The sequence below is a fragment of the Muscardinus avellanarius genome, assembly GCF_963383645.1.
Source record: "Muscardinus avellanarius genome assembly, chromosome: 11".
Classification (NCBI taxonomy): domain Eukaryota; kingdom Metazoa; phylum Chordata; class Mammalia; order Rodentia; family Gliridae; genus Muscardinus; species Muscardinus avellanarius.
Genome location: NC_137797.1, coordinates 81,040,904 through 81,061,351, shown reverse-complemented (window position 1 = coordinate 81,061,351; position 20,448 = coordinate 81,040,904). Strand labels below are relative to the sequence as shown.

Sequence of the window (20,448 nt, the reverse complement as noted above, 5' to 3'; positions counted from 1 at the left end):
TTCCTTTTTTTTAAAAAAATGTACTGGGAATGGAATATAGGGGAATTCTAACTCCTAGCTACACTCCCAGCCTTATTTTTTATTCATTTTGAAACAGGATCTCAGTAAGTTGCAGAGGGCCTCATTAAGTAGCTGAGGCTGGCCGCAAACTGTGATCCTCCTGTCTTAGCCTCCCACGTACTGGGATTACAAGCGTGCACCACCACACCTGGCTCAAGATTTTTCCCTTTTTCTAAGGCAAAGATGTAACATTTTATTTTTTTGTGTGGTGCCAGGAATTGAACCCAGAACTTTACACATGTTGGACATTATTCGCCCTGTACGCTGTGCTACATCACCAGCACCCCAAAGTGATACTCACCAGGGCAGTGTCCTGTCTGTGACTGGGGAGTAAAGCAGGCGTGACTCCTTCTCTGTTCATCATTTGTAGTTCCAGTGTGTATCACAGTGCCATGAACATAGTAGTTGTTCAATAAATATATGTTCCATAAATGATTATGGGATTTATCACAATTAATGTTTACACAATATTAAGGCAAGCTATAAAATTAATAGACTTTTAGGGACTCTGTTAAATTTATTTATCAGCTATATTATGAGTTTTTTCATAGTGGAATTTTTTTATTTTTATTTATTTATTTATTTATTTATTTATTTATTTATTTATTTATTTTGGTGGTACTGGGGTTCCTGGAAACCCTTCTACACTCCCAGACCTATTTTTATACTTTTTTATTTGGAAACAGGGTCTCTTAAGCCAGCACGGCTGGCTTAGAACCTGTGCGATCCTCCTGTCTCCGCCTCCCAAGCGCGGGGATTACAAGCATTCGCCACTATGCCTGGCTTGGTAGTGGATTTCTTTTTTAGTGACCCAAATCTTGAATTAAGTTTGTAAGGATACTGTATGACAAGGTTGAAAGGCAGTCAGGATAGGGTTAGGGTAGAGATGAACCTAGGTACATCTGTAATCTTGAATGCCACTTCAACATTAGTTTATCTGAATATGGGCTTCAATCTCAATAACAACCAGCTTCACTATGCTTTAGGAAACAGGCCTAAATATCTTCGTAGTTTGCAGCACCTCTCCTCCACCTGTGAGTATATTTGTGAATACTCATTCTCTTTCACAAGAATTATTTTATAAACAACTATTAAGGAACTGGAAGGAGGAACTGGAAGGAACATACAATTTTTGTTTACATAATGACTTGATAATTAAGTAAAAAAAATAGCTTGGTATGATGGCATATTCCTATAATCCCAATATTTGGAAAGCAAAGACAGGAGGATCGCAGGTTTGAAGCCTGCCTCGGCAATTTAGCGAGGTCCTCAATGACTTAGTGTGACCCTATTTCAAAGTAAGAAGTAAAAAGGGCAGAGGGAGCCAGGTGTGGTGGTGCATGTTTATAATCCCAGTACTTGGGAGGCGGAGACAGAGGAGGATTGCAGATTTCCACCAGCCTCAGCTACTTAGTGAGACTCTCCACAACTCAGAACCTATTTCAAAATAAAGAAAGTAAAATAGGGTTTGAGGAGGTAGGTTGGAGGTAGAATGCCCCTGCCACCACAGGAGGAAAAAAGGTAAAAAAAAAAAAGAAAATTAATGCAAAAAATTTGACCTAAGACCCCAAAATATATCCATCAAACAAAAGTACTATATTCATTTCGGTATGAGGAAAGTTGTCTCTAGTACTAATATTAATTAATACTAGGAATAAAAATAAAAATTACTAAAATATTTACATTCAACATGTTTCAGTCTCTATGAGAATGACATTATTTTATCTGTTACTTTAGCATTTAGTGCATTGCTTAGTATTTTGTAAACAGTTATAAATATTTGTTATTCATATACTAATGATAGGTCTTTTTGATTAATGTAATTAATTTGTTATAGTGAAATGAGCTATAATGAGAGAGCAGCAATAATAAAAAAGCATGCATAGCCCACGTGGTGGCACATGCTTGTAATCCCGCCCTTGGGAGGTGGAGACAGGAGGATCATGAAGGTTCAAAGCCAGCCTCCCTGGCTTAAGAGACCCTGTTTCCAAATAAAAATATAAAAAAATAGGTCTGGGAGTGTAGCTCAGAGTTAGAAGGGTTTCCAGGAACCCCAGTATCATCATCATCATCATCATCATCATCATCATCATCATCATCCAAACATGCATAACAGCATTGATTATATTCCATTTTGTAATCTCCTCATAGCTAAAGGGCAAATTATTTGATAAAATATGTTCAAAAATAAATAACCTGTAAGATAAGCAGAATTCTAGACTGAAACAAATGTCTGATCGGGTCTAGGTTTGTACAATGTTCTTAAAAAGGCTTGAAATAAGCTTGGCATGGTGGAGCAGGCTTGTGATCCTCATGCTTGGGAGGCAGAGGTAGGAGGATTGCACTGGTTTGTAGCCAGCCACGCTGGTTTAAGAGACCTGTTTACAAATAAAAAATATAAAATAGGTCTAGGAGTGTAGCCTAGAGGTAGAAGGGTTTCCAGGAATCCCAGTACCACCACCAAAAAAAAAAAAAGAAAAAACAAAAGGTTTGAAATAGTGCATTGTTTCTTTGGAATTTTGGAATTTATGCAAGATATATAATACCTGGGGAGTTCTTAAAAGGAGTAGAATCAAGAAGAGATAGTAATAAAGATATATCTAACTATATCTATATCTATATCTATATCTATATCTATATATTGGTGGTACTGGGGTTCCTGGGAACCCTTTTACCTCTGGGTTACATTCCCAGATCTATTTTATATTTTTATTTGGAAACAGGGTCTCTCTTAAGCCAGCGAGGCTGGCTTCGAACCTGCGTGATCCTCCTGTCTCAGTCTCCCAAGCAGGGGGATTACAAGTGTGTGCCACCATGCCTGGTGAGATATGCATATTTCATATTGACTTTTTTTCAGTATTGAGGATTGAAACTACAGCCTTGCCCATACTAGGCAAGTGCTCTGCTATAGAGCTACTTCTCCAGCCTTTTTACTTTATTTTGAGACAGGATACTCTGAGTTGCCCAAGCTGGCCTTGAACTTGCCATCCTTCTCCTGCTACAGCTTTCCAAGTAGCCAAGATTTCAGCTAAGATTACACTCACAAGAGTGAGCATATGGCCTAATATTTACACAGATATATTTGGATAAGACCTTTGCAGAAGAGTATAGATGTCAAATATTGTTGATTTTTAAATAAAAGCCATATTTTAATAATTTCAGTAGGATAAAAGAAAGTTCCTTGGCACAGCAAATGTTTTTGAAGTCATAAATGTAAGATGCACACAAATGTGTATTTTTTTTCACTGTGTTTTCTACGGCAATAGGATGTGCCCTCAGCGCAGTGCTCCTCTTGTCCTAGGCTAGGATGCAGCCCTCCCATAAGGTAATGTAATGTCACCCCTAGGTGGGAGGAGAGCTGCAATATAAGATGGTGAGCATGATCCCACACCTCTGCTCTAGGCAAAGCCCTCCCTTAATGTAATTTAAGTAGATGCTTTTTGAGGTAATAACAGGAGTATTTTTGGTAATCCAGGAGTCATCAGATTATTTAGAATCTGTATCTCTAGTCCTCTATCATGAATAAAATAAAATAAAATAATATCATTAAAGTGGTGATATAAAAATTGGTACTAATCTTTTATTTACATACAAAACTCAATTTATGATCATTGAGCCTTACTATTTTAAGACCTATTGAAGAATGAAAAATGAGTTTAAAAGCATACATAGTTAAAAATTTAGTAATGATATAAAATTATAGTAATTTTTTCTTAATTGTAGAATTTTTTATTCAAGGTTCTTACTTTCTGAGTTTAAGGGAATATGGCTATTTATTTATATATTTATTTTTTGCAGTACTGGGAATGGGACTCAGGGACATTCGACCTCCAAGCTACACGCCCAGCCCTATTTTTTATTCTTTATTTTGAAACAGGGTTGCACTGAATTGCAAAGGGCCTTACTAAGTAGCTGAGGCTGTCCATGAACCATTATTCTCCTGTCTCAGCCTCCCTAATGCTGGGATTACAAGTGTGCCACTGCACCCAGCTGCAAGTATGATCTTTAATGAATTACTTTTGCTTCTCTAAATTGTCTATTTTGAGAACATTTTAAGACAAGAAAGGATACTTCAAGGAAAGAAAATCATTCTTCTTTGATTCAAAACATAGATTTCTTAGATCTTAACCAGAAGATAATGTTGGAAGAAATCATTCATGAGCATTGATTAGGAAATTGACAAACATTGAGACATGCTCTTCATCAATATATACTCAATTTTTTATTTATTTATTTATTTATTTATTTATTTATTTATTTATTTTGGTGGTACTGGGGTTCCTGGAAACCCTTCTACCTCCAGGCTATACTCCCAGACCTATTTTATATTTTTTTAAAATTTGGAAACAGGGTCTCTTAAGCCAGCAAGTCTGGCTCTGGACCAGGGCAATCCTCCTGTCTCCGCCTCCCAAGTGCGGGGATTACAAGTGTGCGCCACCATGCCCGGCTATACTCAGTTTTTTAAAGAGCTAATGCCACATTCATTGACTCACTGAAAATGTTTTTGGCCATATATATATATGGCCAAAAACATATATATATATATATATATATACAATTATATATATATACACAATTTTTATATATATTTTTATATATAAATGTTTTTGGCCATATATATATATATATATATATATATGGCCAAAAATATGTGTGTGTATATATATATATATATATATATATATATATATATATACAATTATCTACTCATGCATTGCAAGTATGCATCACAGTGAGATTCAATGTGTTAAAATGCATGTATATAGCATTTTTTTTGGCGGGTTTGGACATGGAACCCATGGGCATTTGACTTCCAAGCTACACCCTCTGTCCTATTTTTTTATTCTTTATTTTTGAAACAGGGTCTCACTAAGTTGCAGAAGGCCTCACTAAGTAGCTAAAGCTGTCTACAACAACACCGATCCTCTGTTCTCAGCCTCCCGAATGCTGGAATTACAAGTGTCCACCACTCCCGGCTGTATATAGCTTTTTGTATATTTTCCTCCACATCATACACTGATCAGTCCTCCTTTTCCCAAACAAGTTAGTGAGATTGAAGTACGACCTTCACACATTGCCGTATTATTATCTGAACTGTTTTCTTCTTCAGTTTCCCCTTTCTCTCTGCCCTAACTCCCCTTCAACTACTCCTACAAAGCTCTCTCTGCATTAAAGTTTCTTATATTTTATTATTTTTATCTAATAAGATAATGGGCAAAAGAACTGAATTGACACTTTTCAAAACAAGAAATACAATTTGTCAATAAATATAGGAAAAAATGTTAAGCATCACTAGCAATCAGGAAAATACAAATCAAAAGCTACACTGAAATTCTGCCTACCTTCAGTTAGAATGGTAATCATAAAAAATGCAAGCAATAGAAAGCCAACCATGGTGGTGCTTACCTGTAATCTCAGTATTTGGGAAGTTTAGAGAGGAGGATTGCATGTTTGAGGCCAGCCTGGAAAATTTAGCAAGACCCTCAGCAATTTAGTGAGATCTTATTTAAAAAAAAAAAAAATAGGGCTGGAATATATAGCTCAAAGGTAGACTGTCCCTGAGTTCAATAAGAGAGAGAGAGAGAGACAGAGAGAGAAACACCCATGAGAGTGCATACAAGCTGGAGATGATGTAGAGAAATAGAAACTCTTTTACACTGTTGGAGGACTTGTCAATTAGTACAACCACTATGGAGATCAGTTTCGATGTTCCTTAAAAAACTAGGAATGGAACTACCATATAACCCCACCAGTTATACCACTTCTTGGTAGCTTTTCTGAGGAAGTGAAGTCAGAATATTGTGGCGATGCCTGTGTAGCCATGCGGTATAGCTGGCTTATATAGTAGTTCATACTATCTTCGACTTTCTTAGACTGACTAATCTCAGTGTAGTATTTTCCAGTTCCATCCATTTTTCTGAAAATGGCATGTATTTGTCTCTGAGTAGAATTCTATTCTGAGTATAAACCACATTTTCTTTATCTGTTCATCTGTTGACAGGCACATGGGTTGGTTTCATAATCTGCCTATTCTGAATTCTGCTGGTAGCTTATTATTTATTTTTTATATTGGATATTGAACTCACAGGCATTCTTCTTTTGAGCTATATTCCTAGCCTTTTGGGGAGAAGTCATACTGAGGATTTTTTTGTTACAGTACTTGGGATGGAACCCAGGGCCATTTTATCTCTGAGCTACACCCCCAGACCTATTTTTATTCTTTCTTTCATTATTATTATTATTATTATTATTATTATTATTATTATTATTATTAGTGGTGGTGGTGGTGGTACTGGGGGTTCCTGGAAGCCCTTCTACCTCCGGGCTACACTCCCAGACCTATTTTTTTTGTATATTTTTATTTGGAAACGGTCTCTTAAGCCAGCAGCAGCTGGCTTCAAACCTTTGTGATCCTCCTATCTCTGCCTCCCAAGCTCGGGGATTACAAGCATGTACCATCACGCCTGGCTATTTTTATTCTTTATTTTGAAACAGGGTCTTACTGAGTTGCAAAGGGCCTCACTAGATGGCTGAGGCTGTTCTCCAACTGTGATCCTCCTGTCTCAGTTTCCCAAATGCTGTGATTATAAAGCATGGGCCACCATGCCCAGCTACATCTGAGTATAATCCAGGAGTATTCTACCTCTGAGCTACACCCCAGCCCTATTTTATTTTTTCATTTTGAAAGTGTCTCACAGATTGCTTAGAGTCTCTTTAAATTGCTGAGTCTGGCCTTAAACCTGGGGTCCTTTTGTCTCAGGTACCTCCCAAGTACTGGGATTTTAGACTTACACCACCATACCCAGTTTGCATATTTACTCAAAAGCCAAATTAAAGTAGCTACTTAGAATTTTTTTAATGTGATAATAATACCTTCTATTTCAATTTGGCTTAGAAAATATTGTCATATATATGCCAAATATATGAGCAACTATTTAAAACAATGTCATATTTACTGTTAATAGATCATTCATAACTGCATGGGATACCAACTACAATGTAGCTCCCTCCTTCATTTATTACTGGTGTTAAGAATGGAGTGACCAAGCTTAGGCTATAAAGAAACATAAAAATACATATTAGTGGAATGGAAATTAGACAATCTTCATAGACAGTACAAATGATCATAGATGGAGTTAATTGGGGAAAGTAAATCTTGGGATGTCTTTTAATTGTGATATAAAATGAATTCTGCAAACAAATCTAAGGAAAGGAGAAATTAGTAATGACATTGCAGTTGAAGTTAGAAAAACAGTAAACTTTCCTGGATGATTAATATGAAAAGGACAGAGCAAGCCACCAGCAATTCAAAACAAACACCAGGGATTGAGGTTGAGGCCTTGAGGAGTCTCATGACTATGACTGCAAGGAATCTGGCCCCCACTTCCTTTCCTGCCTTGCTCAGCACTCTGTATCAGTACTCAAAGTGAGCCAAAGTTCTCCTTTTTATTTTTGACCATGTACATTTCAGCAGGGAAGAAAAACAAATTCACTAGTGGTTATCCTTTCTTTTAGTTTTGTTCTTTCCAAATATGACCTGGCCTGTTGCCTATGTATGTTAATTAAAATTGTGAACCAAGATGGGTGTGGTGAGGCATTCCTTTAACTCCAGCAATTTGATAGTCTGAAGCAGGAGGAGGATAAGATGACCAGCCAGGGCAATTTATCTAGACCTTGTCTCAAGTTAAAAGAAAAAAAAAAAAAAAAAAAAAAGAGGTGGTTTGTGAGGGGAGAAAATTGGAATTGTAGCTCAGCCATTGAATGGCCTTGGGCTCTATCCCTTAGCACTAAAACAAAGCAGAAACCCCTAAACCAGGTGTGGTAGAGTACACTTGTAATCCCAGTACTTGGGAGGCTGAGACAGGAGGATCCAGGTTCACAGATAGCCTCAGCTTCTTAGTGAGGCCCTTTGCAACTCAGTGAGAACCTGTTTCAAAATAAAGAACAAAAAAAAAAAAAAAATAGGGCTGGGATGTACAGCAGCTCAGAGGTAGAATGCCCCTAGGTTCCATTCCTAGCACTACAACAACAACAAAAAACCCTGGACATTATTTGAGTGTTATTATTATTTTTAAAAATATGTAGGGAAAAGTTTATAAAAACTCAGTGAAAATGTAGATAGCAATTAAAAAATACCTTACTAGTTATGCCAGAAGCATTCTTAAATAGGAGTTACAATATGATGCAATAGGCCTTTCCTCTAGAGTTTCTAATGCTCCAAGTATGTTGTCATGGGAACAGTGAGCTTTTTGCCTCCACACAGTGGATTCCAAGGGCTGTGACTTTACAATATAACTAATACAAGAATTAATATATAAAAAGTGCATCTGATAGTCTTTTACACTTTTGTTAAAGTACAATTTTTCCAATTTTCTTTGTATAAATTTGTTTATAACAGTAAAAACACAATGTTAAGAAAAATGCTTAATTTTTTCCAAAGTTATTTCTTTTATTAGATGAGAACTATATTACTGATTGCCTTTCTTTTTAAAATTTTCTCTTTTTTATTTGAGAAATATCTTATAATTAAATTTCCTGTTCAATTAGTAGGCAATATATTAGCCAGGCATGGTGGTGCAAACTTGTAATCCCAGTACTTGGGAGACTGAGACAAGAGGACCACAGATTCAAGCCTCAGTAATTTCACAAGACTGTCAGTAACTTACAAGACTGTCAGTAACTTAGCAAGACCCTATTTCAAAAAAAAAAAAAAAAAAAAAAAAAAGAAGAAGGACTGAGGTATATCTCAGATGGGGAGATATACCATGAGTTTACACCCCAGTATCACAAAAATAGAAAATAAAAAAATACAAAATATAATCTCCATATTCTAGGTTACTTGATTTGGTATTTTTTTTATTACTGCTAAAAGCATTATTGACTGTGTAAGATGTGGCACTTTCCTTTTTTCTTTCTTTTCCTTGTTAGGGTCCATATAGTGAAAAAAATAAATAGCTAAATAATTTATGAGCTGGCATCCAAGTCTTTACCTCATTAGAAAGAGTTGAGATTCAAATGCTATTTTGGAATTTATGATAAACAGTAATTTACCCACATTGAATTATTTTTAAAAGTGAAATAGATATAACAAAATGAAGAGAGGATATTTTAAAGAGGCTTTTCTGATTAACCTGTGACTTTTTCAAGGCTTTTCCAGAATACATGTCCTGTGTCTGACACCTTGAAAAGGTGCACAATGTTTAGGTTTTTGTAAAGATAAAATTCCTATTGAAGTTGTACTGTACTGATTTATCTATACTGGTTTTGTAGTGCAAATAGAATATAGAACATCCGTTGTTTTTTAACTATTAAGAGAGTAGAGACAGGTTATAAAGGAGAAATATCACTTTTTTCTCCATGAATTGTTTTGCCCAAATAATCAAATACCATATAGGAATGTAGTATTTGTGATAGATCTATTATCACTAAGGTACTAAAGTATTATGTCCTTACTTTTTTTTTTTTTTTGATCGTACTGGGGTTCCTGGAAACCCTTCTATCTCCGGGCTACACTCCCAGACCTATTTTATACTTTTTATTTGGAAAAAGGGTCTCTTAAACCAGTGCGGCTGGCTTCGAACCTGCGAGATCCTCCTGTCTTCGCCTCCAAAGCGCGGGGATTACAAGTGTACGCCACCATGCCTGGCAGTACTAAAGTATTAAAAGAAAACATTCCTGCAAAGCTAGGAAGATCAATAAACATTAATGTGATAGTATCATCACTTACTGGACTAAAAACCAGAAAACTTAAATGTAGTCCCTTGAGATTTTAGATTAATAACTCAATCTCTCTAAACTTCAGGTTGCTAATCTTTAAATGAGGATTAGTATGCCAGTTCTAAAATTGCTCTTCAAGTACAGATGAAATGTTCATGGAACTGATTATAATTATTGTACTGCTAAAAATTATAAAGACTGATAGATTAAACTTAACCTTAATGACAATACTGAAATTCACAATTTTGATTTTAAATTTTGATTTTAAATGTGTGTGTGTGTACCATAATGTTAATTCATAATCCATTCAGGGAAAATAAAACATGAGCAAAATGTTAAATATGCATTAATGATGGACCCAAACAAGTATATTATAGAAGTAAAATCAGTGAAATTTTCAAAGATTCTATAAAATTGGCTGAAAGTCATGGTCGAATCTCTTCTCTCCTTTGATTTTACAAATACCAATATAAGAGCTTAATTGGGATTTACTAGGAGAAATGAAGGTACGTGGTGCTAGACATTATATTAGGGTCTCTCATCTATTATCTAGCCACCTGAGAAAATTCTACTAAGTCTCCCCTAAAATGTATAATGCTAACACTTCCTTAAATACTTTTCTAGTAATTGCTTATATTTAATAGTGATTTATATTATTAACTTAAAGGTTTTCAAACCATTTCCAGGTCATATATTAGATAACCAAGGCAAAAGAAGCTCAAATTAGAAAAAGCCTATCTAGCCGGGCGTGGTGGCGCACGCTTGTAATGCCCGCGCTTGGGAGGCGGAGACAGGAGGATCGCGCAGGTTCGAAGCCAGCCGCGCTGGCGTAAGAGACCCTGTTTCAAAAATATAAAAAAGGTTTGGGAGTGTAGCCCGGAGGTAGAAGGGCTTCCAGGAACCCCAGTACCACAAAAAAAAAAAACAAAAGAAAAAGCCTATCTAATTTTTTCTATGAGTTATAGAATACTTTATTAGTAAGATTAATATGTATAAAGATATATTTATATGTAACATAATATATGTACCTATAATTATATATTAAAACAATCAACCAGTCAACCCTTTAGAAAAATTAAAGTAGTATGTTTTTAAACAATTATATCTTTAGTATTATAATTTTTGCTTATTGAGTTAGTTTTTTTAAGTTGAGCTGTATTTTCTACAAAGGGACCAGTTTACTAATTTTTCTGACCCCTCTGTCCCTAGACATTCCTTGCAAACATATACATATTGTTTATTATAAAACCAACTCATCACAAATATTTGTTCATTTCTTATTTTCCTAAAGACTATCAGCTTGCTGTCATTTGGGTTGACGTTTCTAAGGTCTTAACCAGAATTATTTGTTCTTAATTTTTCTGACAGAATTATAACTTTACGACATTTTAACTGTTACATTAGATACATCCCAAAGCAGAAGCAGTAGTGGTAAAAGGAATGAGTATTGAAAACTCTATGCTTTATGAGTTATATGTGTGTATGTACATATAAAAGAAATTGTGAAAGCCTTCAATCGATTTCTTAATCTTTCTTTGTACTAAAAAGAAAGAATGCTTTCAGAAATCAGACCCTGTTTGAATCTTTTATTATTTTTATTTTGGCTGACATATTCAAAATTATTCAGTAATGATATTAAAGTATGAGCTAGACTTGAATAAGTTCTCTGTTTAGATGAGTAAGTATTGTGCTTTTTCATTGCTCATCTATCCATAAGATAGATGTCTGTGTAAATATTTACCAGTCAATATGAGAGTTTTTTATTTTATTGCTCAGACTTGTAGATGAGGCTATTTACTCATTCTTGCATTATTTTTGCACTAAATTGAAATCAATTATGAATTATCCAGTCTCATTTTATTCTTTTTTTTATTTTGTGGTTTTAAAATACCACTTGTTTGGCATGAATACCATTTGTCATTTTGAGGTTTAAAATACCACTTGCATAAAATGAACTCAGTGTTAATGATTTTTTTAATACCCAATTGTCATTAGCAGGGAGTTGTTTTTACTGAGATAACTTTTAGACTTTAGGACATGAAATGGAAATATTCCTGTTGGATTCGGTTGAGATTATATTTAGTATGCAATAAATCCTTGATCTTCTACAAAATTGTTTTCTAGAGCCTCAAGTAGACTAACAGTGATGGAGAGGGGACTCTGCGAGTTGAGCTCTTAGTCAAAGGTATTAACAGAGGTCCCAAGTATCATGAGTATTAAAACATAGTACAAATCAGAGCTAAAAGTAGACATGACTCTCTGTCTTTAATTTGTGTATACTCTTTTCTTTCCCTCTTCTTCCTTTTTTTTTCCAGTGCACTGGGAATAAAAGCCTTAGCTTAAAAATTTATATGTACATTTGCATGTGAGTACACTGTATACATGTGTGTATATGCTTTAAATCACATTTCACAAAGAAGTAGGTACTCTGTGAAATCCAGAGAAAGAGAGAGAGAGAGAGAGAGAGAGAGAGAGAGAGAGAGAGAGAGAGAGAGAGAGAGAGAGAGGGATCTGTATTTTGGGAGTCCCCTGGGACATCTGTCTCTCAAGCATTCTTAGCCTTTATCAAGGGAATGATGCTAGAAAATTAGTTGCTCATTTTTGTTAAACATCACATCTGTGAAGTTGTGGTGCATACTTCTACATCCTCGGCTATACATAAGGTTGATATGAAAGCTGGTTTTTCTTACTATTTTATAGATGAGTAAAGAAATTCAGAGAAGTAGGCCTAATATGTGTGAGATGTTTGATTAGCAATGCTTAGTTCTAACCTTGGCCAGCTCTGTCTGGGACCACTATCCTTCCTAGTACATGACATTACTGCCTTTCAAGTGTTTTACAGATTTTCTAAATATCATTCATGGACCCAGAATGTTTATCAGTATTCTTTTTTAACTATCATAACATTTTCTCAATTCTAGATGGCACATTTTTCTCTATTTTAATGTTTTTGAAATTAAGATGTTATTTAAATTGATGTCACATTACTTTATTTTTCAAAATCTGAAATTAAATTGCTGAAACAGACAGGGTCATAGAACTTAGGAAAGACTTTTGTTTTCTTAAATGTCCTATCTCAATGCCTAGGGAGTTCTTAACTGTCTTTCGATTCCTTTCTTCCCTACTTCTGAAAAAATCTTCTCTGTTTCTGTGGAGAAACTTTAAATAGTTGAAAGACTATGTCATTGTTGCTATACTTCCCATGCACTAGTAAATCTCCCTTTATTCATTTTTATATGCCTAAATCTATCTCTGAAGTCGCTCAGTTTTATCCCAGAAGGTAATCTTCACTGAAGTTTTCTTTTGTGAGAGAATTTGGTCTGATATCTGTCATTTTCAGTGATCTTGCTAAATAGCTACCAAAGCTTTTCAATAATGGCTTGACTTGGTGGAATGTGTTTTAGCCACTGATTTAACATAAACATTATTCAGTCTTCAAATTTACTTATAACCCATGAAATGTGAGTATGTTTTTTTCTATTTAGTGAAGAAAAAATGTGAAGAAACTGAGTTTTAGATTTCTTGCTGACCTTTTCTATCTATGTCTAAACTTGTGTAAGTTTTTCCACCAGGGATAACAAGACCTGAGCAGAAAAATTTTTCAATTTTTCAGGATTGAAAAAATAAGTATCTGAATAACTGACTCTAAAGTGAAAGGAAAAGAGGTATCAGACACACACACACACACATACACACACACACATACATACACATATATGATATATTCATATATAGAGAATATATTTTCTACATTATATGTAACATATATTCTATAATCTATATAACATATGTAATATATTTTCAGTATACATGTATGCATATATACTTTTGAACATACATATGTTAAAAGGGATATATACATATATACACATATATCTTTAAACATGTATGTTTGAACACACACACACACACACACACACACACACACACACACACACATATATATATATATATATATATATATATATATATATATATATGTATGAATATTGTGGGCAAGACCTCAGCATTAGGGTCATGAGGGTTGTAATATCAACTCCAAAGAAGCACCAGTAAGTGGGCTCTTCAGAGGACATTCTATAACTATAACACAGGCGAATATTTAGGATATATAAATCCGCTTTTCATATGTGCTCAGAAGTAAATTGCAGAAGTATAAAATTTACTTGTGGGCTAAAAGAGAAGGCAGGATAATTTATTTTTTATTTATTTTCTTTTGAAAATTTTTTTAATATTGTTTAAAAAAAAGGTCGTATAGTGTCCTATACAGGATATATCAACATTTACTATTATTCTATCATATTTCATAAAAAATCACAATTGTAGGCTTAGCCATAATAATTCTTATTATTAGCATGCCCTTCTTAGGCATAAATGAGACAATGACATATTTAGGTTTATGTCCAGGTAAGAGGCAACCATAAGTATTCAGTTGCATTTTAAAATTACAGATCAAAAATAACTACCAAAAGAACATCGATTGCTTCCTAAGGGAAGTACTAATAAAACACTTTAGTTAACAAACTGAGTTTATACTTCTTGACAACTGCAGCGCTGAGGCAGGTCTGAGAAACACCATTCTTAAGCATGGTTTCATTCTTCCTGCTGTACCACAGTGATTATTAAAGCAAGAAATCTGGTCTTTAAACACGTGAGTCATGCACTGCCCATTTGAAGTGTCACTGCAAGCTGACACTCTCCTTTTAACTCTGCACCGTTGGTTAGCCCATTTGAAGGGAAGCTGTGAGGCTCTAGTGAGCGCGTGGATTTTCACTAAAAGCACCACCATACTACATACGCGACTTCATAACCCAGGTCATATTTTTACTCTTTAACAGAAATTTTCTTTATATTCTCTTGTGCGAGCTATAGGTCAAATGTAGAGTGATCTTCCTGAACGTCGGTGTTGCACTGGATGCCTTTCAGCTGGTCTCTCAAGTCCTTCAGCCTAATGTAGTAATGACTTTGTCCTGGGCTCCGGGAGGGTGAGCGTATCGCACTCTGATAGCATGATGTAGCAGAGTTTCTGTGTCTGGAATCTTACAGGGTTGAACCCAGATTCCAAGTTTTTAACCTTTACTCCAAAGATTTCTTTACTAAAAATTTCATAATTACATTTTCCATTAAACACTGATATTCATGGCTGATATTTCTGTAACTGCCATACTAGACCATGTCCTCCTTCATGGAATTCTTTACTGGAAAGATCTTTGCTGCCTGGCATCTGTTCTTTCCAGAGTGTTGGTAAATCCAATACTGTACTTCTTTGGTAAAGTGTGATCACACATGTGATTCAGCTGAATCTCACTCAGTCCTGACATGGTCGCTTCCAAAAATGCTTTCCAGGTCCAGAGTAATGATGCCCTTTGTAAGCAGCCATTTGGCCTTGGTTAATGCCAATAATCACAATATCCAGATTGAAAGCCAAAATATCAGGGAGCGTCTTAGTCAGAAACTCAGCTTTGCAAATGCTATTAAAACGGTCTTTCTTTCCACTTTAAATGTGTCTAATTTTTTCTTGCTTTTCTTTTGATTTTGCACACTTGCCAGATTTTTTTTGCCTTGGCAGGTTTTTGGGTTCTACCGGTTTTCTCGGTTCTGTTGTTCTGGCTTTTCTTTCCCATCCTTTTGGCGCCTCTTGTGCTGGTTGCTGAGCAGGTGCTGGCGTTGGCGCTTCCGTCGCCTCTGCTCTTCATGCCACGTTAGGCGCTTCAGCCCTCGTGTGCTGAAATGGGGATGAATAAAAGCTTAGGTTGTTTGAAGAATAGCCTCTGACCATTATCGTGGCTTTCAGTAAGACTTTGGGGAGGAAGACATCTTGAGTACACTAACCATGAAACCTGGAGCCGGGTCCCTACGATGCTCGGTCTTTCTAACTCTTGTCTTGGTCACAGAAGATGAAGGGCACGAACACTATAACCAAGAACTGCACCTGAAAGAATGCCTGGGACTGTCTATGGGGACTGCCGGTCGCTTGCTCGCTCACAGGCTTACAGCTGCCTGGAAGCCAGGGCCCCTGCACTTGGGGCGGCCAAGCTAATTAAGATAAAACCTGTGGAAGTGTAATTTGTTTTGAATTCTGAAGAACAATGATTTATCCAAGTCAGATAATAAAGAATTAGTCCTATTTTATTTAGCTTCATTTCATCTTTTTGTATTTCTACATTTATAAGTTTGATCGTGTTTTTTGAAATTGTGAATCATCTCATATCTCTAGATCTTGAGTCTCTATGCCTCGACCTGGGTTAGAATTTAGCAGGAAAAATGAGGGCAAAACTAAGATTATATTGCAAGCATCTAATCACTTAAAATATGAAGATTTGGGGAGCCAGCAAAAGATCAGAAAATGAAAGCTTTCAGCTTCCATTACTTTAAGGTTCTAAATCAGAAGTTTTATGCTATGACAACACATTGGGGGATTTTTAACTTAGAATGAAGGGCCACGGATCATTTCCTAAAGAACTGATCTTACAATTGAGGCCTAAGTGATGATTGGGAAGCAGTCAGGAGAAGGGCAGAGGGCAGAAGGAGGGAGAAGCCCTGAGGGGTAGAATAGAAAACTTGAGAAAAGGCCCAGGGACAAGAAGTCTGGGAAGTCCTGTAGTGCAGTTTCCCAGAGAGAGGTGCACAGTACTTATGAATCTACATACATATTCATCATAAACTTAAGTACATACAAAAGATGTAAAATTTTAACATATTTCACATTTTGACATTTTCAAATGAGTCTGTTGTCTCTTAAATATATCTATTAAACTCTGAATAATATTGAGATTCAGTACTTATCATTAGTCCTTTAAAATACTGAAAATAGCACTTGTAGAGCTTTAAAATTTTTATGCACTTCTCTTTTATTTTTAACTAATATTTTTATTTCATGGAATTCCATAAATTTTTTACATATCTTATGCTCAAAAGTGCTTAATCTATTATCCTATCATTTTAGTGGCAAAATTATTTATTTTTCAATTCTTTGTCAATTCTTTTAGGGTCTGTTAATTTTCTTCTGGAGTGGGTTATTGATAAAATCTTTATTTATGTGAAATTGACTAAAACATATAACTGCTTTTCAAATCCTAAAAAAGAATTGTTGGCGACAGAAAGGTCAACTTTATTGGCAATGTATTGTTTAATGTAACAGATGAATTTTTAAATTTTTATTACCCCTATCTTTGGAAGAAAATGTTACTTATTGCTAAAATGAGACAAGGTTTATTATTGTGGGTTTTGTTAGAATTTTTAATGCAATATAATTGTACATCATAGTGATGGGCAAAGAATTCAAAGTGATGCATTAGTATTTGTACATCTCTTGGTGTTTTTCCCTCTGTATTCCGCCCTTCTACCCACTCTGTTTTACTCATACACATTAGTGAGATTGGTAGTGATAACGTCACATATAATCTGTTTCCTTCCACAAGCCTCCCTTTTCCACTTTGAATTTTCATTATAGATATTAGCTATTAGATAAGGGTAAAGAATTTAATATAATAATGCTTTTCAATTACTTATATTCCTAATCATATATAAAAAATCACATGGTGATTTGCTGTCAAAATTTATCTTTAATGGTTTACTAATTTTGTTGAATGTAACGTAATGGACCTTTTCTGATTTTTCAAAATACTTTCTTTGGTAGTCACTCACTTTCTCAATAGCAATACCAGTATTTCTCAGCATTTCTATTAGCTATCTTACTATTTGGTGTCCCTGTAGAGTTCCTATGCTGGGTTACTGCACTTGAATTTTTAACTAGGAAAAAGGGTTGTCTTTTATAAAATAAAAGTGAGATGATAAGGAAATAGAGCTTGCACTTCTGTCATAGTTGCATCTTCAATTGATTCTTTTTTATATATTTTTATGGGTACTTTGTAACTATTTATCATAATGAGGTATACAGCGATAGGAATATACATGCACACAATACTTTACCTCTGGGTCCCACACCACACACTCCCCTTGCCCATACATGTCATTGAGATTGATATTGATAATTTCATGTATGTACATATCATTATTTAAACTCTTCTTTAAAATCTCTTTCTGAGTACATCTTATCTTGGAGAGAATTTTTATACAGTTGGAAGTAGGTACACACCAGTTTGAAGACCAAGTTACCCAGTGACTATGGAAAAAAAGAAAGGAAAGATGTTAGAAAAAGAAAGAGAATTATAAGGTGAAAAGATTCAATAAAATTTGGTAGTCTATTATATTAGGAGCATATGTAAATGTTATAGAATTTGAGAAGAAGGGAGTGTATTTCAGTTTTACCCCTAGAGAGTGGAATATAGCTGAATAGGGAAATATGGAACCATCTGCCTTGTAACAGGAGATGATATTTATAGGGCTGGCCTGCAAACTGTGCAGTTTTCTCTGCAGCCATCAGCCACAGGGTGAAGGTACAAAGAAGTTAAAGATTGATGGGTTTATTTGCTCATTTAAGGGAGTTGGTTTTGAGACATATGGGATAATTGTGAATTATTACCCAGTAGATGGAGATGATAAAATGAGAAAGTAGCTCAAATTCTCTGGGCAGAATAAAATAAAAAAGTGTAAGAAATAGAGAAATTATATTAGTAAAAGAAGACTTACTATCTATGTCAGAAATGGAGAACTTGAGAAAGAGCCCAGAGTTAGGAGGCCTGGGAATTCCCTCAAGGAAAACATTAAAGCAACCCATATACAGAGAGAACATGAGGTGTGTATAATAGTATCTAATTATACTAAAACCAGCCTTAAGGCTCAGGATATTCTAAGCTCAGACACTAAGCAGAGATATACCTGGTTAGAACGTTTGTGATCAAAGCCAAGAAATTTACCATAACACTTCAAATAATCAATGTAAAACATTATTGCATCTAGGAGACAAAGTCATAGAACATTGTGATCTCTCTCTCTCTCTCTCTCTCTCTCTCTCTCGCTCTCACACACACACACACACACACACACACACACACACACATCGATTTTCAAACTTAGTGGAGTACAGCCCTCTTTTCAGAAAAAAATAAAAAGGAATTCTCTTGGGTGCTTCCACTGACCCCTACTTTTTATCCAGTGTTTCCCGACTGCACGAGGCTACTGCTGCTTCCTTCTCAGTCATTTCAGCATCCTTCTGGGGAGCAGCATCTCTAATTTAGGAATTCCTAAACTAAGGTTTTAGAATTCTATGTAAAATCACCTTATAATGTGCAATACACTGGGAATTATATATTTTGAAGCTATAATACATATCATAATGAGTTACAATATGTAAGGAGGTATATAACTTTCCCAAAGTTATTGTAGGTGTTTTGTAAACAGATGCTTGGGAGACCTCTGAAATGAAATGAAAACCAGGAGCACAGGTCGAGAGAGGAGAGTGGTGTCTATTGAGATCCTGGGTAATGTGAAGTGTAAGTGGTGGTATGATAGTGTTAGAGATAGAAATTAATCACTAGCCTACATAATTTTTCCAAAAATGGAATGAATATATGTATCTCAAACATATTCACTCATTGAGCCCTTACTGTTGAAAATAACATAGCTACTGTGGGGAAGTAATACCTCTTTTAATGCAAAAGCATTTGATTAATTTGTGATTGTATTCTATCTTGGGAGAGTTTATTTACTGAGGAGAAATCCTCTGAGCTCTGGGAAGAAATTGACAGGAAAAGAGAGTTAGGGGTACAAATGAATATCTCTAAATCACTCATAAGAAATTGATGACCTGATTCAGGTGTGTTCCTCGAAAGTAGCAGAAGTATGGTGTTGCTCCAGCAGAGAAACGAAGTTGCCAATTGTTAAAAAAAAAAAAAAAACATGAAATCAGAACTCTGAAACTTAAAAAAAAATGTATAATCAAGTACAGCATTGCCCCTTATTCATGAACAATATGTTCCAAGACTTGATGGATGCTTGAAACTACATGGTACTGTACCCTACATTTTTCCTACTAAATGAACAATGGTTAGGTAACATTTACAATGTGGATATAAATAAATGATTTGCATCCTGAACAGGTGGGGCAGGATGGGACATGATTTTATCACACAAATCAGAACAGCATATAATTAAAAACCTATGAATTGAGCCAGGTGTGGTGGTGCTCGCTTGTAATCCCCGTGCTTGGGAGACTGAGACAGGAGGAACATACAGGTTCGAAGCCAGCCTCAGCTACTTAGGGAAGCTCTCGGCAACCTAGTGAAACCCTGTTTCCAAATAAAGTATAAGATAGGTCTGGGAGTATAGCCTGGAGGTAGAAAAAATCCCTATGTTTCACCCTCAGTATCACACACATAAAAAAAACCCTACGAATTGTTTATTTCTGAAATTTTACACATAATACATTTGGATCATGGTTGACAAAACATATTTGATGTCATATAAACCAAAACTGAAGATTAAGTGGGGCTACTATAATTAAGTTTTTCCAAGTGCATAAATTCTTACACACACACACACACACACACACACACACACACACACTCTAATGTCAAGAATGTCAGTGCTTGTTCTCTTTCAGGCACAAAAGGTTGAGATCTGCAGACAGTGTTTCTAGGTTTCTGATATAATAACCCATGACCAAAAAAAGGATCTAACCTTATTTGTCCTTATTACAGTCTGGGAACAAATCAGGCCCAAGCCAGGACCTCAGCTCTCTAGTCAGTGTAACAATTCTTTTATCTTTTA

The 20,448-nt window shown here is 35.3% G+C and overlaps 1 pseudogene across 1 annotated transcript; it reads right to left on the bottom strand.

Annotated features, from left to right (window-relative positions):
* Positions 1 to 13,290: 13,290 nt before the first annotated feature.
* On the bottom strand, positions 13,291 to 18,880 carry LOC308269552 (G/T mismatch-specific thymine DNA glycosylase-like; annotated as a pseudogene). The gene is made up of 3 exons: positions 18,825 to 18,880; positions 14,389 to 15,467; positions 13,291 to 13,361 (listed from the first exon to the last, which is right to left on the bottom strand). The product of its transcript is annotated as a G/T mismatch-specific thymine DNA glycosylase-like (transcript).
* Positions 18,881 to 20,448: the final 1,568 nt, after the last annotated feature.